Here is a 20,850-nt window from a genome sequence, read left to right as displayed (position 1 = left end):
TTTTTGGCAACCCGCCTAATAAATTCACAAATTTAATAAACAAAAACATTTTTAATATTTTATTAAATTATAATTAAGGCTAATGAGATTTATTTAATGGCTTAATAGGCCTAAGCCTAGTTAGCAAATTATTTGCTATTTAAAGTGTTAATCACCAAAAACCCTTCAATTTGCAATTGAAAACACACGGCCACACACTTCTAAATTTCAGAAACTCTCCCCACCACCCCCTTTTCACGATACAACTTGCACACCACAAAAGAGAAGAAAAACTCGAAGGGGTTCAAAGGAAAACAAGCCTAGGTTTCGTCTCGTTCTTCGTCGTCAACGGTTTTTCGTGCGTATATAACGCAAAGACACACCACACATATCATTTTCTCATCCATCATATCATATTATTGTTTTAATTATTGTATTCATGAAGAACATGAATTTATTTTCAGTATTTTCGGAATATTGCATGCACACATGGGGAAAGATGACTTTTGATTCAAATTGATAAACATAAAAATTGTACATTAATTAAATGTTTTATAATATAAATATATAGTTTTTGTTTTATTAAATGTTTAAATATTATATGTTTTATAATAAATTGTATAAAATATAAGTTGTTGTGTAATTATAAGTTTTTACTATTTTTTACATGTTCGATAAAACAAGAATAACCTTGGCGTTGCAAATGGGATTAAGATGATTCTTGGACCTGTAGAAAGTTGATTATAAGATCTACAATATTGTTGCCAAGCATGAGATAAAAATCCTCTCACAAGTGGGATCAAATTAAGCAACAATTAAAATTACCAAAGGAGTGGCAGTTTTACCATGCTCTAGTATTTTGACCATACCTCTCAAATTACTTGGTCAAATATTCTGAAAAAAATACCACAACTAGACAACTCAATTATCCACATGTTTCATTTTATGTGAAGAAGCAAATTCGGAGAAGAAGATTTTCAAAAGTGATGTGTAATATAACATTAATTTCTTGGAACACCAATGAAGACTTATGTGTAAAAAATAATATTTTATTTGTGGTTGTCTCCCCAAATTTGGCTATAAATAGGGGTGCATTGTAATGTATTGAGATATCCCTCATTCTATGAACAAACCTTTGAGTTCATAATATTTCTCTCTATATTTTTCTTTTATTTCTTCATTTAAATATAATTAGCATGTTAATTTCATATTCAAAGTTTTACACTTTGAATAATGAATAGCTAACTTCCTAAAGTTGAGATGATAAGATGAAGCTCTTGGCATGATAATAAGGTTATTATAAGGTAAGAATCTATGTTTTATATTATTTAATCATTATTTATTGTTTATGTTATATTTATTTCTTTAAGCATTTTTATACCCTACTTATAAGTGGGAGTTTTGATTTATTGTTGCTATATGTTACACTAAATTTTTGGAACCATTTAAATGTTAGTTTGGTATTACCAACCATTTAAAGTGGATGCCTTGAGTTATTATATATAAATATATTATAATATTAAATTCTTGGAACCATTTAAATGTTAGTTTGGTTTTACCAACCATTTAACTTGGATTCCTTGATTTATTATATATGAATATATCATAATATTAATTTATTTGTACCATTTAAATGTTTGTTTGGTTTTACCAACCATTTAAAGTGGGAACCTTGATTTAGTGTTTACAAATATATATAGCACAATAAATACTTGACCACATTTATAAGTTTTGGTATATATTATATACTTATAAGATAATAATTTATAACATAATATAAATATGATTATTTAATATATTGGAACCATTTTATTAAGTGGATTTCAATATTGTTCGTTAATGTTAACTTTATTAAAATATCAAGAGTGGATCCTTTAATCTCAACTACTTAAATTAAAATTTGAACAATTAAAATTTACCCATTAAATATTCAAACAATTAAAATTAAAAAGCAACAAAAACAATAACAAAACAAAAAGACATTGTAGTGGACTTGTAATTACCTTAGCTTCCCTGTGGATACGATATTCGGACTCACCGAGTTATATTACTTGTGGACAACCTGCTCTTGGGAGTGCAACAATCAAAGTCGCAACACAAATAACCTGTTCTTTGCATGTTAAGGGGCTGCCATGATGTCAAGTTATGTTTAAACAAAACTTTTATGTGAATTAAAGTCCCACACACTCGCCCAAACCACGGCAGAAACAAAAGAAACATTGAAAACCGATTCTGCTGTCAAGGTTAGGGGTCATCGGGTTTCATGAGAGAGGGGTTGGCTTGGTCTTGGCTTGAGTCAGGGCTTAGCCAGGGTCTGTGAGGGGTCAAGGAGGAGTCCTATCCATGCTAGGACTCGAGTCTTGTGGGCTGGGAGGAGTCCGTGCCAAGCAAGACTCCTACCTAAGAGCCTTCCTGTCATGCGCAGGTTTCAGCGCTTGCACAGGAGACATGGGGCTCAGCCTGGGGTTCAAGTGCTGGGTCAGGGTGTGTCCTAAGGGTCCTAGGTGAGTGCTGGAGAGGTTGGTTAGCGGGTCAAGTCATGGGCTAGAGTCCTAGATACCTAAGCATGAGTCCTTGTCCACATAGGAGTTCTCGGCCAGATTATGGGTAAGGTAGGGCCTTCATTTTTGTTGTTTGGGATGGGTTCTATGTGGTTTAAGGGTTCCGTAGAGTACTCTAGGATGTTGGTCAAGTTTTGGATCGACTTGGTTCGGGGGTGACTCGTGAAAATCGAAAGTTGGCTCGGGGTCTAAGTTTAGGCGTCAAATTAGGGTTTTTAACTAATAAAAAGTGAAAAACGGCTCACGGGGGTCTAGTCGTGGTTCAAAAAGGCTAAAATAATATAAAAGACTAAATTTTGAATTTAGAAATTTTATATTAAAGTTCGGGATTTTTCGGAAACTGTCAAAACAATTAATTAAAGATAAAAGAAAAATTCTAATATTTAAGCTAAATAAAATTATGGAAAAATTAATGTAAGCTTAAATAATTATTTGGAACGTGTTAGAGTCAAGAAATCAAGAAAAAAGTCAAAAACGTAAAATGTCAAGTCCAGGGGTAAAACGATCTTTTTACACCAAAAATTAGTAAACGTCATGGCAGTGCTCTAAATGATGTTTTTATGATATTATGATTATTTTTAAATTTTTATGAAGTGTTCATGATTAAATTATGATTTTTAATGTCTATGGGATTTTTTATGATTTAAGGAAGACATTTAAAAGACATGTTGTATGCTTGGTTTCAAAAAATAAAAATATATGTTATGCACGGTTTTATAAAGTGATGAGAATGTAAACATTGAAGGAAGTGAAGTAATTGTGACTAATTCGATAATGTTGGAAATATCGTGAGGGTGACGGTCCTAGTGGGAGCCCGACGATCGTATTTTCATCATTAGGAATATGAGGTAACGATATGAGGTAACGGTATGTGGTTACGGTAAGAATAGGAATATCATGAGGGAAAAAGGCCCCAGAGAGAACCCATTTACGGGAAAAGGCCCCAGAGGGAACCCCGATGATCGTTTTTCTATTCGAAAGAGGATAGGCCAGGGCCAGTTGTTCGGTGAGAGTGTTGCTGGTGTCCCCCGCCGTCCAGTACTATGGTTTCATGTAGATGGATCCATCGACTTTTTGAGGTTTAAGGAAAGTCAAAATTAACGATCTGAATTAAACAAAGGAAAAAGAAAAATGAAAATGTTTACGGTCATGTTAATGGTTTTATGTCAGGTTGAGGAAAAAGGAAAAAGGAAATAGTTAAAGTTTATGCTTGCATGTCACGAAAAATTTATTTTTACGTAAAAGTATTTTCACTGTTGTATGTGGTTATATATATATTATTTGTTATAAAAATTATGGTGTGTTGAGTCTTTAGACTCACTAGGTGTGATGGATGCAGGTGAGGTTGAGGGAGGTCTTGACGGATGATTTGACTGGGCTGAAGGCGCACACAACCCGAGGACCAGCGCTTCTACTTTTCCGCATTTACGATTATGACTTATGATTTATGTTAAATATTTTAATACTATTTATTTATGCTTTTTGAGAGATTTAGTATGAGCTATACTTTTCAAATTTATTGCTTTCTAGGTTTGGTAAAATATGCGACGATTACATTTTTATGACTATTTCACTTGATTTTTAAAATGCTAGTTGGATGATGTTTTATTTTAAAGGGTAAAATATTTTATAAAAATATTTTCATGAGGTTTATGTGTATGGCCGAAAATTGAGTGTTTTAAAAAAATTATAGTACTTTTTATGCAATAAGAAGGGCAGACATTTCAGAATACCTACAAAGTCAGTTGGACTAATCAACCTTCTGCACCAGTTTGTTTTATAGCTTCCAAATCTTCTAAAAAGTGTTTGTGGTATAAGAGATCGAACCAACTAAACTTTAAATCTATTGCCTATCTGAGTAACCATGATCTTGTAACGGTTCTGCCTAAATAGATTTTTCAAAGATAAAATTTGTTAAGCATGTCAGTTTGGTAAACAAGTAAGATCTTCATTTAAAATCAAGGGTTGTAAATCATTTTCTCGATTCTTTGAAATTGTGCATATGGATCTTTTTGTTCCTATACCAGTCATAAGCTTAGGGGGAATGAAATACACCTTATTAGTCGTGGTTGATTTTTCAAGATTTTCTGATAGATCCCGCCCACGAGATCTTTGATTTGTCCCGATCTTTGAAACAAGTAATTGGTAGATGTGATAATCGCCTCTAGATCACGCGTCCTAGCAACAATTAATCAACGATAGAAACAATCGCGTTCAAGAGAACCTCCAAAGAACCCGTCCTTGGCAACCCTCGTGATATTCGATTGACAAACGCCGCAAAAGATAAATCTTTTGATGAGTTTGATTTGATACGACGCAAAGTTATAACGAAACTTAAGCTTGTTTTTGATAGAATTCTCAAAGAAAGTTTTTATAAACTTCAATCAATAATTCAAAAAAAGTTGTTTTCAATGCCCAAAATTCGTCCATATATTGATACAAACTCAAAAAGATATGAAAATCTAGTTACCAAACTAATTAAAACACTAAATTAGGAAAGTAGGAATTTTCTTCGCAGGCGGCACGCTCGGGCGGGAATTGATGTCCACCCAGGCGGAGAGTCTTCGGCCAATTTTTTTATTGAATATAAGGGCGCGCTCGGGCGGTAATTTGTGTCCGCCCGGGCGCGAGGTCTTCAAATTTTCAACATTATTTATCACTTGAATAATGTTCTTTTGGCCCCCAAACGTAATCCCATGCATCACGAACCCCTCTTGCTTGCTCATGACTCCCTTTAGTTCTTCCTTGAACCTCCTTCCAATCCTTTGAACGCCATGCCCGACCAGATTCATATCATACTCCCCTTCTTCAAAAAGATTTGTCCTCAAATCTTGTCTACCTACGCAAAAACAAAGCAAGTTAGTAATAAAACTAATTAAATTATCAACATGCTTACCTTTCAATTTGAATTCGTAGGTGCTATTGTTAGCTCGCTCCTCCGTCAGCACTGGAAACCCCAACATCACCATTATCTTTCCTATGAACTCGTCAACTCCACCACATACCAAATAACAAATGACACCAAATAATAGCAACAAGATATCATGACGTATCACAAAAATCAGATTTCTCCCCTTCTTAGACCTAGTCAACATCAAAATAACATCCATACACGTGTACGACCATAGATCACTAGGAATGAGACATAGTTCATGCACGATATAAGAATCTAGGCAAAATGTCAATATCTTATATGCAATGCATGTTTCACAATCCCACTCAATATATCTTTTCTGATGCAACCAACACATATAATCATACATTTTATCAAAGATAAAAACACCGCTATATGCATCAATAGTACGTAACTCATGCCATGAATATAGTATGAAGAATTTATTCTCTTTAAGGTTGTAATCATTATGATTATAAAAATTCTTATGTTCAATGCATGTTTCACAACCATCACCAATCAAATATAAATCATGGAAATAGAAAACATTAGATGTACTACCCATGTAAACATTTAACTCGTCACAAAGATTTGAACATAATGCATATAATTCATTATCATGACAAAAACTCATCAATTTGATAACTCTTGAAAAATCACAATGACTAACATTTAAATTTGATCTATTCAATATGTCATCATTCTCAAATATATGACACTTAGTCAACAAGGTTAAATCACAATCATACCTCCTAAATATCACATTTTCAACCCGTTCTCCCAAATCATGAAAACAAAGCGACAATGAATTAAGTTAATGAAGTAAATCATACCTCATGGTTGTTGCGTTGGCAACTAACATTACCTCACCTTGATTGCACCCAACGTCATGTGGATCATCCCATTGCATTTTAATACCATCAACACTTGCTCTCCTTCTCATCATGTCATTACCATAATCCTGCAAAGAAGAAGTAACAATGCTCGGGATTGAACCGGCTATATCATTATAATGAGAATAAACCACTTTGTACCAAGGTACATGAAGAGGTTTATGCAAAAACAAGTAACTATCTATCCCACTCTTTTGTGCCTTTAATTTTTTTTTTCTCTTTCTTTGACCTCTTTTTCTTTCTCCTTTTCTCTCATCTCATCTTTTTTTCTTTTGATGTCCATCTCACTCTTTTGTTCTCTCTTTCTTTCGGCCATTTTAAATTCTTTTTCACTCAATTCATGAATAAATTTCAATTGATCCTCAAGAAATTTTGGATTCAATTGAACCAATGAAATATTTTGTTCTTCAAGAAGTGGATCTACAATAGTTGCTCCTTGCCAATTCTCCTCCTTCATAGTACACAAAATAGGCACTTCACCTCCACCTAATGATTCAACCTCCACTATATATTGTTCAACATCATTTGACTCATCAACTAGTTGAATACTATCATCAACAACTTTCTCAACTAACACTCCAAATTCAGGTTCAATTACCACCTCATCCTCCATTCGAGATTCAAAATCACCCACAACATCAACCTCCATTTGAGAATTAAGCTCAACTGGAGATTTCATTATGGTCACCTCATCACGTGGACATTGACTGATATCATGCCCAACTGCTAAACACCAACAACATATAATATAACAAGTAATAGAATTTGAGTTTTTAAAGGTACCTTGATATTCATATTTGCTAGCTTTACGTCTCGACTCCTTCTTTGGCCTAGCAATGATTTTCTCTCCGACGCTCGTCCTCCACGTGGATGCCAACGACTCCCTAGGCACATCACGTTCACTTCTTCTGCCCACTCTTCTATTCTCCTCACATCGCCTTTCATCATCACGACACAACGCTCTACTTCCTTCAATTCCACTACCTCGTCTACTCTTATCACCATGTCTATCATAGGTCTCCTCTCCTTCACATCGCCTATACCTCTCACGGAGAGGTTTAAACTCCTTCTCCCACATTTTATCTGACCCCCTTAACATTGTTTCAAATTGACTATCATCAATCATTATACCTGCAAGAAAAGGTTAGTATAAAACAATAAAAGAATAAAGTTTCCTCACCACAAATTCTCACTAGTCACTCCAATGAAACTTCACTCGCACTCGTCTTTTTTTTTTCCTCACCAAAAAACCTCACAAACCACTCCCATGAAAATTCACTCCACTCAAATATTTTTCACTCAAGTGAGAATTCTCAAGGGGGCGCTTAAGTCTCGTGGCTTCCACGTATCAAACTTATGAGATCAATCCTATGATGCTTGAAATTCGACTCACTTAGACAACACAAGAGTAAGCAACTTTGGAAATTGACTAGAATGCGACTAAATGACAAGGACAAACTTAAAGCTGAATTATAAACGCCAAAATCCCAACAAACACCCGATTCAAATTTTTTTTCCGGGTGAACAGTAAATCCGGCGAATTAACAGTAAATCCGCGTGAACAGTAAATCCGACGAATGAACAGTAAATCCGATTGCGATGAACAGTAAATCCGAATATGAACAGTAAACCCGACGAATAAATCCGATACGATGAACAGTAATTCCGGTGGATGAACAGTAACCACGAATTTTTTTTTGAGATTCAACAAATACGTAGAAATCGCTACACGAAAATCGGTATTGACAATCCTACGAAGAATTGAACGGATACGATTACTTGAATCAAAAACCAAAAGCTCTGATACCACTTGATACGATCCCGCCCACGAGATCTTTGATTTGTCCCGATCTTTGAAACAAGTAATTGATAGATGTGATAATCGCCTATAGATCACGCGGCCTAGCAACAATTAATCAACGATAGAAACAATCGCGTTCAAGAGAACCTCCAAAGAACCCGTCCTTGGCAACCCTCGTGATATTCGATCGACAAATGCCACAAAAGATAAATCTTTTGATAAGTTTGATTTGATACGACGCAAAAGTTATAACGAAACTTAAGCTTGTTTTTGAGATAATTCTCAAAGAAAGTTTTTATAAAATTCAATCAATAATTCAAAAAAAGTTGTTTTCAATGCCCAAAATTCGTCCATATATTGATACAAACTCAAAAAGATAGGAGCGGACCTACGTCTAGAAGAGAATACCGTAACAACGTGAGTCACTTGAATTGCTGAGGAAGAAAGAAAAATCAGTGAGCCGGGCCAGGGCAAAGAACAAAGAGATATGGCTCTTGAAGAGACCTGGCCGTACAAGAAGTCCGAATCATTCTCTTGAAGCTCATCCTCTTCGTTATAAATGATCCGCTTGCCCCGAAATGACCTGGACCAATAAGTGAAGACTTTCAGAGAAACCCCGGAATTAATATTAATAAAAATGGGCAATCCTGAGCCAAATCCTGTTTTCTCAAAACAAGGGTTCAGAGAGCGAAAAAGAGGCCTAATGGAATGTTTAACCGATCCATTCCGGATAGACCGAATTGGTACGGAAGTTCTAACATGGCGGGAATTGATGTCCACCCGGGCGGAGAGTCGTCGGCCAATTTTTTTATTGAATATAAGGGCGCGCTCAGGCGGTAATTTGTGTCCGCCCGGGCGCGAGGTCTTCGAATTTTCAACATTGTTTATCACTTGAATAATGTTCTTTTGGCCCCCAAACGTACTCCCATGCATCACAAACCCCTCTTGCTTGCTCATGACTCCCTGTAGTTCTTCTTTGAACCTCCTTCCAATCCTTTGAACGCCATGCCCGGTTAGATTCATATCATTTACTTGGGTTTTCTTTCTTAAACCCAAAGACCAAACTGCTACACAACTGATTAAGCTTTTCAAAAGATTATTAAATGAAAAATAAGTTGGGATTGATCGAATAAAGTCTGATCGAGGGACTGAATTCAACAATAAAAATCTTTCAAACTCTTTTAAAAAATATTGAAATCAAGCATGAGCTCTAAGCAGTAAGAACTTTTCAGCAAAATGGTGTAGCTGAGAGAAGAAATCGGACCCTTAAAGAAGCTGCCATAACAATGCTTGCTGATTATGGTATTTCTCAAAGGTTTTGAGCAGAAGAAGTAAACACTACATTTTACATTCAAAACAGATCAATGACTAATAAAAATCATGTGAAAACATCGTATGAGATCTGGTATGGACACAAAAGTGCGGTTTCTTATTTCAAAATATTCGGCTGCAGATGTTTTATTCTTGATAATGGCAAAAATCATTTAAAAGCTTTTGATTCTAAATCTGCAGAGGGAAAATTTCTTGGGTATTCATGAGTTAGTAAAGCTTACAGAGTTTTTAACAAGTGTACTTTGAATGTAGAAGAGTCTATTCATGTTGTATTTGATGAATCTGTGCTAACTGATAATCCAACTGATCTAGTTGAGCTAGTTGATCGCTTTACATATATCAGTTTGGAGGATGATAATGAAGAAGAGAATCATATTAATCGAAATATCCTTCAAACACCAGAACCAGAAGTGCTGGATCAATCAGCTACAAGAAATTGTTGCTGATAATCAGTTGGTGGAGCAAAATGATAACAATCTGTTACCAACTGATACAACAACAACTGAAACTGAAAAAAATATTCAGTTGCCAACTGAAGCAGTTGTTGAGATGGATGCAACAAATACTGAATGCAGATGGAAGAAATCACATCCAACAAAATTTGTGATAGGTAATCCATCTGATCCGGTAAGAAATCGGAATCAAATGTTTAATTTATTTGTTCATTCTGCTTTCGTTTCTCAACTGGAACCTAAGAAAGCTGATGAAGATCTTGCAGATCATAACTGGATAAATGCAATGCAAGAAGAGCTAAATCAGTTTACCCATAACAATGTCTAAAACTTAGTTCTAAAACCAGTTTCTAAAACAATTATAGGAACAAAGTGGGTATACAAAAACAAATTGAACGAAGATGCTTCAGTTGTGTGCAACAAAGCAAGACTTGTAGCACAAGGATATAAGCAAGAAGAAGGAATAGATCACGCTGAAACTTATGCACCCGTTGCAAGACTGAAAGCAATCAGAATGTTCCTTGCTTATGCCTAATCAAGAACTTTAAAGTCTATCAGATGGACGTGAAGAGTGCATTTCTGAATGGTCAGTTGTAGGAAGAAGTATATGTTGAACAACCACCAGGTTTAGTTAATCAATCTCTTCTTGATCATGTCTATCATTTGAACAAAGCCTTATATGGTCTTAAAAAAGATCCAAGAGCTTGGTATGAAACTCTTTCAAAATTCCTAACTGATCGTGATTTTACTGTTGGATCAGTTGATAAGACTCAGTTCAAATTCACGAAGAATGATCACATTTTACTTGTGAAAATATATGTTGATGATATTATTTTTGGGTCAAATAACCCCAAATTATGTGAGAAATTTTCCAAGCTAATATAGGACAAATTCGAGATGTGTATGATGGGTGAAATGACATTTTTCCTCGGTCTGCAAGTGAAGCAACTGGATATTGGTATTTTTATCAGTCAGACCAAATATACGAAGGAATTGATTAAGAAATTTGGCATGAAAACATTTTCAGCTTCAAGTACTCCCATGAGTTCATCAATAAACTAGATAATGATCAAGGGAGAATATCAGTTGAGACAACACTTTACAGAGATTTAATATGTTCATTATTGTACCTAACTGCTAGTCGTCATGCTATTGTATTTTTTGTTTGCATGTGTGCTACATTTCAGGCAGATACTAAGCAATCACACTCTTCAGCTGCCAAACGCATTTTAAGATATCTTAAAGGCACACAAAATGTGGGCTTATGGTATGCTAAGGATTCTTCTTTCAATTTAGTTGGATATTCAGATGCAGATTATGCAGGATGTAAGCTAGATTGTAAGAGCACCAGTGGATCATGTCATTTTCTAGGAGACAGACCGATCTCATGGTTCAGCAAGAAGCAAACATCCAAAGCAATTTCCACAACTGAAGCAAAATACATTGTTGCTGGATGCTGCCGTGCACAACTGATATGGATTCAGCAACAACTGAAGGACTATGAAGTCATTGAAAAATAATCACCAATATTTTGTGATAATACAAGCACGATTGTAATTACATACAATCCAATTCTTCACTCTAGGACCAAGCATATCGATGTCAGACATCACTTCATCAGAGATCATGCTCTGAAGAAACCAATAAGGCTGGAATACATAACAACTGAACAACAAGCAGCTGACATCTTCACCAAACCATTACCAGAGACTAAGTTTTCTCATTTTTACAATATTCTTGGTTTAATTGATCTATCTTAATTATATGATGCTATGTCAATTGTTATTAATTCTTGTTCAGTGATTTGTCTTAATTATATAAATTTTTAATGATGATATGTCAGTTGTTATTAATTCTTATTCAGTTAGTCAAATATAACTTAATAATTGTTTTGTTAGTCAGTTAATTATTTGTCAACTGATATCAATTCATATGCAGATAAGGAAAGAGCAATAAATCGAAATTAAATTTCATTTATAAATCTTTCAATTATTACAAGATTCAGTTCCCTTTCTATGGCATCTTGCCAAAGAAACATCCAATCAGACAATGCTTTACAAGAAATTCTTCTGTAGTCTTCCGAGAAGACTATCTGAGAGTTGATTTTCAAATTTTAGACGAGTGAGTTTTCACACAAAGACATTAAAGATTTTGTTTGTAGTCTTGGCATAAGAGACCTTAAATATTATGCAGATTGTGAAGTTGCGGAATACGATATAGTGTGCTAGGAGTTTTAGTTGGGCAATGGATATGTCATAAGTTGAAATGAGTTTGTATAGGGAGTTGTATAAATCAAAATCTTCTAGTAGATTCTTCTTAGGTAGAAGAAGAGGGTGATTTAGGAGTTGATAATCTCTTAACGTCAATAAAAAAATTTGTGTCAATTTATTTATTGCATTTTATATATTTGTGTAACGTCGGAAAATCAGTCCATATAAAGCACATGCATTAAATTTTTTTAAATTGCTTTTTTATTTTATTCAATTAATTTTAAAATGCTTAAATGATATATTTTATATGATTAAATGTTTAAATTGCATGATTTCATTAAATTAAGGATTTTGTCCGAATATTCGATATTAGGCCGAGGAAAATAGACCAGGGGCGACCAAGATAAAAATTTTTTCGACAAATGTTTTTAAGGCTCAATAATCTAATTAAATAAGATTAAAATTTTCTAAAAATGCTTAAGTCCAAATTATTTTACGAGTCGAGCCTTATTTTATCTAGGAAGCTGGTTTTAGTCAACGAAAGACTTTTGCTGGAAACTAAATTTCACTGATTTGACAAACTAAACTAAGCTTCGAAACGTATTTGTATAACTGATCAAAGGAAATGAAGCAACGAACAACGAGCTAACTGATCTATTGCCACTAGCTGAAGATTAATGCGTAACAGCTATAAATTATACACGTCATCAGCTGAAGTCTCAGTTGAAACAAATCAGTTATAAGCTTTCCAGCAAAGTATCCTTCAGCCGGTCCCTCAGCTGTACATGTCATCAGTTGAGAACGACAACCGATAAATAGTACAACAGACTGCAACTAGTAGTGGGCGCCGCATTTCAGAGATTGCAGTGTACGAATGTCAGAAGATATCGATGTGGCAATCAACGGATAAAAAGAGTCAAATGTTATTTAATATTACCGTTGAGAGGGAAGCCTATAAATAGGTGAAGAGGGTAGCTGAGAAAAGAATCACGCGAACTACTATTCTATTCAAGCTTGTTGTTGCTCTGTTAAAATCACAACTCGCATTCAAATATCAAAGCTCACTCTTGTCAGATTTATCAGTAGTAATCAAGGCTACCTTACGAGCTTATTAGCACTTCTGTTAAGATTCATTTAGTTGTGTTATACTGTAAAAGTTTTGTTAACTAAGAGTTTCAGTTTGGCAGTGTTAAGTCCAAACTGAAGTGGGTCAGTACAACATGTGTATTTGTTCAATGTCTTTTAGTGGAAATTATATCTTTGTGATAGAAGGGGTGACGTAGGAGTTATTCTATTCTCCGAACATCCAGAAACATAACGCGTGTTTTTCATATTCATTTACTTTGAATTATTCTATTTTTCAGTCAGTTTATTTCCGCAACTGTTATTCAGTTAAACTAATTGTTATCGATTAACGAGTGTCAGTTTGTAACTAAATTGAACCTACTATTCGAAAAGAATTTTATATTCAGTAAGTGTTTATTCAACCCACCCCCCCCCCCCCCCTTCTAAACACTTATCACCTTTGTAACCGATCCTTTCAAGTGGTATAAGAGCGGTTGTATCTTGTCTAAGAATATCTCTATTCAAACTATTGATCATGTCTTCCTTCAACAAGATCCCAATGTTCTCCAGAGAGGACTTTGATGATTCGAAAATTAGGATGCAGGCTCACTTAGCTGCACAAGACGATGATATGTGGTACGTCATCACTGACGGACCAATGAAGCATCTGAAAGCCAATACAACAGTCGCAATCACAGATGGGGCACCTCACAGAATTGAAAAGCCCAGAGACGAGTGGACTGCTGAGGACAAACGAAAAGCAAATCTAGACAATGTAGCAAAAGACATATTGTACAAAACACTAGACAAAGTAACGTTTAGTAAAATCAAAATGTGCAAGACAGCCAAAGAGATTTGGGAGAAGCTGATCCAGCTTTGCGAAGGGAATGAACAGACCAAAGAGAATAAACTTTCTGTTGCTGATCAGAAGTTTGACAATATCAAAATGAGAGCTGGTGAAACGATGTATGAATATGATGAAAGAACCAGCTGCATCATCAATGAATTAAATGCACTTGGAAAAGTGTATACAAACAAAGAAGTTGCCTTAAAGGTAATCAGAGGTCTTCCCAAGGAGAGGGAAGTAAAGACCATGGCAATGAGGGAATCCAAGGATCTGAACAAAGTTGAGCTTCATGATCTATTTGCTGATTTGAAGGCATATGAGTTCGAGTTGCAAACTCAAGAAGGAGAACCATCTACTCCAGTAGTCACAACTGCCTTAGCTGCTGTTAGAACAGAACCAACGGGTTCAGTAGAGAAAGTTGCTGATCAATTAAGCAATGATGCCATGTCATTGTTCATCAAAAAGTTCGGAAGATTTATGAGGAAAAATCAGGGAAAATTCCAGAAGCACTATCAAAGAGGCAATTCCAAGGAAGAATCAAACGCTTGCTACAACTGTGGCAAACCCGGCCACTTGATTGCTGACTGTACCAAACCCAAGAAGGACATTCAAGGCTCAACTGAAAGAAATAAGAAGTCTTATGAGCACAAGAGGAGACCCAAAGAAGATAACAAGTCCTTCCGGAAGAAGCATGAGGTGTTCTTAGCTGAAGATAACAAATCAAAATGGGCTGAAACTAACAGCGAAGAGTCAGAGCCAGAGACCTCGTGCAGTTCCAATGATAGTGAAGAGGAAGCGAAATGTCTGATGGCTGGTGATACAGAATTGGAGTCAAGCAGTCAATAGGTATTTGACTTTAGCTCAACTGATTTCACGAGAGAAGAACTAATTTCAACTCTGCATGACATGGTTAGTGAGTATCATAAGCTTGCCTTATCATTTGAAAAGATTAGAGCAAAGCAAAATGATCCTATAGACTAGGGCTGATCAAAATTTTCCGAAAACCGCTTGAACCGACCGCACCGCATCGCACCGCACCGTTGTATCTATTTTTTTTGTAAATAACCGCAATAAAAAAAAAGGAAACCGCACTGCCCCCACGGTGCGGTTATAATATTGGACCAAAACTGCACCGCACCGCACCGTCCCTTCATATACAATTTTATTTACCTTATTTACAAGAGTGAAATCGAGGCCTATTACCAATATATTTATGGGCCCAATATGAAATGAAACTGAAAATAAAGAATGAATCTAGGGTTATTATTTATGGGCCCAATATATTATATCATTATTCAATAGCTTTCTGCCTTTCTCATTCGTGCCGCCGCCTTCACTCTTCCAACTCTTCTTCAGAAAAAAATTTCTCCTCTTGTAACCATGAGCAAGAATGAAACTTCAAGCACACTAGAAGATGAGAATATGTCAAATATGGTAAATTTTAGTTTATATTTCTGCCTCTAGGTTTTTCTTATAATTTTTTTATTTTAAACTTGATTTTGGATATGTGATTTTGTTTTTTAATTTGTTTCTCCACGTTTAAGAATTTTTAGCAATCTTCATCCTTAACCCATCTTTGTTTTAAAGAAATACCCGGAGCTACGGCTCTAGTCAATCTATTCCATTCTCGTTTAATTTTTGTGGTTGATATGGGTATTGAATCAAAGCAAGCGAATAAGTCATTTTAACTATTGGACTTCTGAAATCTGAATCTAAGAATTAATCAGCACATTCTGCTGGACCCTGTGTATGTTATGAATGAGAGTAGGTGGAATTCTCACGCTAGTTGTGGCATTCACTTCTAATTTAGTCTAGATTCAAGTTGTATTACAACAGAGAAATAAGAAGCAAATTATTTTATAGTAATTTTCCTACTGAAATTTAAAATATTTCAAACAGTAATTTGCACACAAAAATTAAAGATTAAATTTAATTGAATTTTTATATATTTTTTAACAGGAGGATGCGAGAACTTCGAATGAAGTTTCAACTTTGCAAATTCAAGCCCAAACAACGGCTCTAAGTAAGGAGCAAGAGCAAGCTTCAAATATTGATCAATCAGGTGATGTCCCTCTACATATCAATTCATGTGTCACAGAAGAAGTAGATAAAAACTTTCACAAAAAACCACCTAAAAAAAAAGGAAAGCACAAGCAGTTGATATCGTTACCAAAGAGGGTTCAAATATTAGCTCTGAAATATGGGGTCATTTCACGAGATTAAAAGATAGTAATCCACCGAGAGCCGCATGTAATTATTGTAGTAAAATTTATGCTGCTCATCCAAAATTAAATGGAACAACTAGTATGTGGACACATTTAGAGTCTTCATGCAAGAAGTATCCATACAAATTGGATAAGTCGCAAAAGACTTTGCTAGATTATAAGAATCTGAGTGGAAGTTTTATAAATAAAGGAAAGACCTTGAATGTTCAAGAAATTAGGACAAGTCTTGTAAAAATGATAATCATTGATGAGTTACCTTTTAGAATTGTAGAGGGTGAAGGATTTAAATTGTTTTGTGAAGCTATGGAACCAAGATTTGAAGTATCATCTAGGCATACTATTGCTAGAGATTGCATGAAACTTTTTCTTGATGAGAAAAAAAAAATGAAAAGGATTTTGAAAATGCAAAGAGTATGCTTGACTACTGATACATGGACATCAATACAAAATTTGAATTACATGTGTCTCACTGGCCATTGGATATCTAGTGATTGGAAATTGGAAAAAAGAATCATAAACTTTTGCATCGTTGAGAATCATAAAGGAGAAACAATTGCGAAACAAATTGAAGAATGCTTGATTCATTGGGGTATTGATAAAGTTTTCACGATTACCGTAGACAATGCTACCTCTACTGATAGAGCAATCAATCACTTGAAAAGGAAATGCAAGTGGAAAGATAGTATATTGAATAATGATTACATGCATGTAAGGTGTTGTGCTCATATTGTTAATTTGATTGTCAAAGAGGGATTGGAAGAGCAAAATGAGGCAATTATGAGAATTAGAAATGCTGTTAAGTATGTCAGATCTTCTCCTGCAAGGCTAACTGCTTTCAAGAAGTTTGTGGAAAAAGAAAAAAATTGATTCTAAGAGACTTGTTTGTTTAGATGTTGAAACACGGTGGAATTCAACTTATATGATGCTTGAGGCTGCTGAAAAATTTGAAAAGGCTTTTGAAAGGTATGGGGATGAAGATCAAAAATACATGAACTACTTTGATTGTTATGAATTGAATCAAAATGAAAATACGGATGGGAAAAAAGGAAAAGGGAAGGTAATTGGTCCTCCATTGGAGATTGACTGGATTGTTGCAAGAAACTTTGTTAAATTTCTGAAACTTTTTTATAATGTGACTTTAAAGTTTTCTGGTTCATCATATGTCACTTCAAATATTTTTTTCCGTGAGCTTGCGATTATGCATGTTGGTTTGTCCAATATGATTAATAAAGGAGATTATCATATGATTTCTATGACAACTCGAATGAAAGAAAAGCTTAACAAATATTGGGGAAGTATTGATAAGGTCAATTAGTTGTTGTTTGTTGCTGTTGTTTTGGATCCAAGATACAAGTTAAAGTATGTTAATTTTGTCCTCTCAACAATTTATGAGAAAAATGGCTGTTTTGATGTGAAAATGGTGGATAAGGTAGAAGAAATGTTAAATTTGTTATACAAGCAATATGCAAGCTCAAATTCTCAACAAAGTGGCAAAGATGAAAATACTCAATGCTACAAGTATATGCTAGAAAATGAAGAATATGACATAAGTGAGCTACTGGAATCTCAATTTGCTAAGCATTTGGAAGAAGAGCAATGTGTTGAGAGTAAATCTGAATTATCAAGATATCTATTTGATGGGTGTGAAAAGTCAAGCAATGATTTTGATATTTTGAATTGGTGGAAAGTGAACACTCCGAAATATCCTGTTCTTTCTAATATTGCAAGAGATGTGCTAGCTATACCAGTGTCTACCATTGCTTCAGAATCTACTTTTAGTACAAGTGGTCGTGTGATTGATCCATTTAGGAGTTCTTTATCTCCAAAAATGGTAGAGGCTCTTATATGCAGTCAAGATTGGTTACGTGGTACAATTTCTTTAGTTGATCTTCGCACAACAATAGAGGATGATGCCGAATTATTTGAAAAACTACAAAAAGGTGAGTACTTTCTGTTTTTATTTATTATTAATTATTGTTTCAAGTGCTTGTTAGTTTTATTATCAACGTTTTATTTATTTCTCAGAATTGGAGGGATCGAGTCGTAAAATAGATGAAGATGATGATTAATTTTAAAGAAGCATTTTGAAAAGGTTAATTTTAATAAGCATTATTGTTTTAATTTTCTTATGCTTATATTTTATTTCTTTAACACTTGAATACTCTAATTCTTTTCTTATGCAACTGAATGAGAAGATCATATATTTGCCAGTTCCATATCTAGGGTTTAAAGTTTGAAAGTGACAAATGATGGGGATATTGCAACTACGGATGTGATTTTTGAAGGAAAATATCATGTTCAATTGTTGTGATTGTATGGTTAAACAAAAAAAAATACATATTAGAATTGTTTAACTTTATTTTGTCTCTTACTGTTATTTTATCTAGTTTTATTTTGTTCATTATTGTTTTCTTTAATTATTTTAAATTTAAATAATTTGATTATTTATTTTATTTTTTCCATTCTACTAATCATTCACAAAAACAACGCAAACCGACCGCAAACCGCTCAAAACCGCGAAACCGATTTTTCATATAAAACCGAAATAAAAAAAATAATGTATAACCGAACCGCAAATGGCAATTCGGTTTGAATTTCTTACAAAAAACCGCAAAACCGCACCGTGATCACCCCTACTATAGACAATAAAACTACAACTGATGTATCAGTTGATGTGTTGAGTCTTAAAGAGGAAATTGCTGAGCTCAACGCTAAAAGAAGCAAGAATAAATCAATGATTCAAAAGTTGATGCTTGATAATTCAAAGCAAACTGAGCTTATTCAGGCTTGGAACAAATCATCTATTGCATTAACTGATATACAGAACTCACAGAAATCAGTTACTGATAAAACTTGTTTAGGGTTCAGTAACCAAGATAAAATGTCTTCCAATGATACTCAACCGAAACTGAATTTGGAGAAAGGGAAATACATTCACTTTGTCAAATCAATTGCGGTACAAGAACAAATTGAGCCAAGTAAACTGGTTGAACAGCCTACTGAAAGAATGAACAAGGCTAAAAGATATGATATTTGGTATAGCCCAAAAGTTTCTACTGACTCACGTAGTCAGTAGTCAAAAAAATTCAATATGAATCATTCAAATGGCTACTCCAATTACTGTAACAACAAGCCGGTCAGAAAAGATATCGGCCGAACAATCAGTTGAACAGAGCCAAATCACATGTTGTCTCACCTGCACACTACACACCGAGCATACACAGATCGAGAAAGACCATCTGGAATACGGCAACTGGACAGTCAGTTAGACTGATCCAATTCTGGATTCCTAAACGACTAATCAATTTTGGACCCAAATAGAAAAGGGTACCAATGTTATATTTTTTGTGTGATTGCAGGTAACAGGTACAAGCAAGGAATCTATCTGGTACTTGGATAATGGATGCTCACGACATATGACAGGAGATGCAAACTTGCTATCTCAACTGATCAAGTTTACTGGTTCAAACATCAGTTTTGGAGATAATTCCAAAGGTAAAACTGTGGGTAAGGGTAAGCTTATCCATGGTAACTTTATCATTAATGATGTTTTATTAGTTGAGAATCTCAAGTATAATCTGACTAGCATTAGTCAGTTATGCGATAATGGATTCTCAGTCCAGTTTGACAAACATTCTTGTTCAGTCAAAGATGCAACTGATGAGGTCATACTAACTAGCAAACGGTGTGGAAACACTTACAAAGTCAGTTGGAATGATCAACCTTATGCACCAGTGTGTTTCATAGCTTCTAAATCTTCTAAAAATTGGTTCTGGCATATGAGATTAAACCACCTGAACTTCAAATATATTGCATATCTGAGTAATCACGATCTTGTCACTGGTTTGCCCAAAATGGATTTTACCAAAGATAAAATTTGCTCAGCATGTCAGTTTGGTAAACAAGTTAAATCTTCTTTTAAGAACAAGGGCAGTAAATCTTCTTCCAGATGCTTAGAGCTGTTATATATGGATCTATGTGGTCCAATGCCAGTCATGATCTTAGGGGGAATGAAATACACCTTAGTGGTTGTAGATGATTTTTCAAGATTCACTTGGGTTATTTTTCTCAAATCAAAAGACCAAACTGCTGCTCAACTGATCAAGCTTTTCAAAAGAATACTAAATGAGAAATCAGTTGGAATTGTTCGACTCAGATCCGATCGAGGAACTGAATTCATCAATCATATTCTTTCTATTTTTTTAGAAAATGCTGGAATTAAGCATGAGCTCTCAGCAGCTAGAACTCCTCAGCAAAATGGTGTAGCTGAGAGGAGAAATCGAACGCTTAAAGAAGCTGCTAGAACAATGCTTGCTGTTTCTGGTATTTCTCAAAGGTTTTGGGCAGAGGCAGTAAACACTGCGTGCTATACTCAGAACAGATCGATGATTAATAAAAATCATTTGAAAACACCTTATGAGATCTGAAATGGATGTAAAAGTGTGGTTTCATACTTCAAAATATTCGGCTGCAGATGTTTTATTCTTGACAATGGAAAAAATCATTTATAAGCCTTTGATGCTAAATCTGCAGAGGGAATATTTTTAGAATATTCTTCAGTTGGCAAACCATATAGAGTCTTTAACATAAGC

Source organism: Primulina eburnea, chromosome 13 (assembly GCF_022965805.1).
Source record: "Primulina eburnea isolate SZY01 chromosome 13, ASM2296580v1, whole genome shotgun sequence".
In the NCBI taxonomy this organism is placed as follows: domain Eukaryota; kingdom Viridiplantae; phylum Streptophyta; class Magnoliopsida; order Lamiales; family Gesneriaceae; genus Primulina; species Primulina eburnea.
This window is presented reverse-complemented; position numbering follows the sequence as displayed.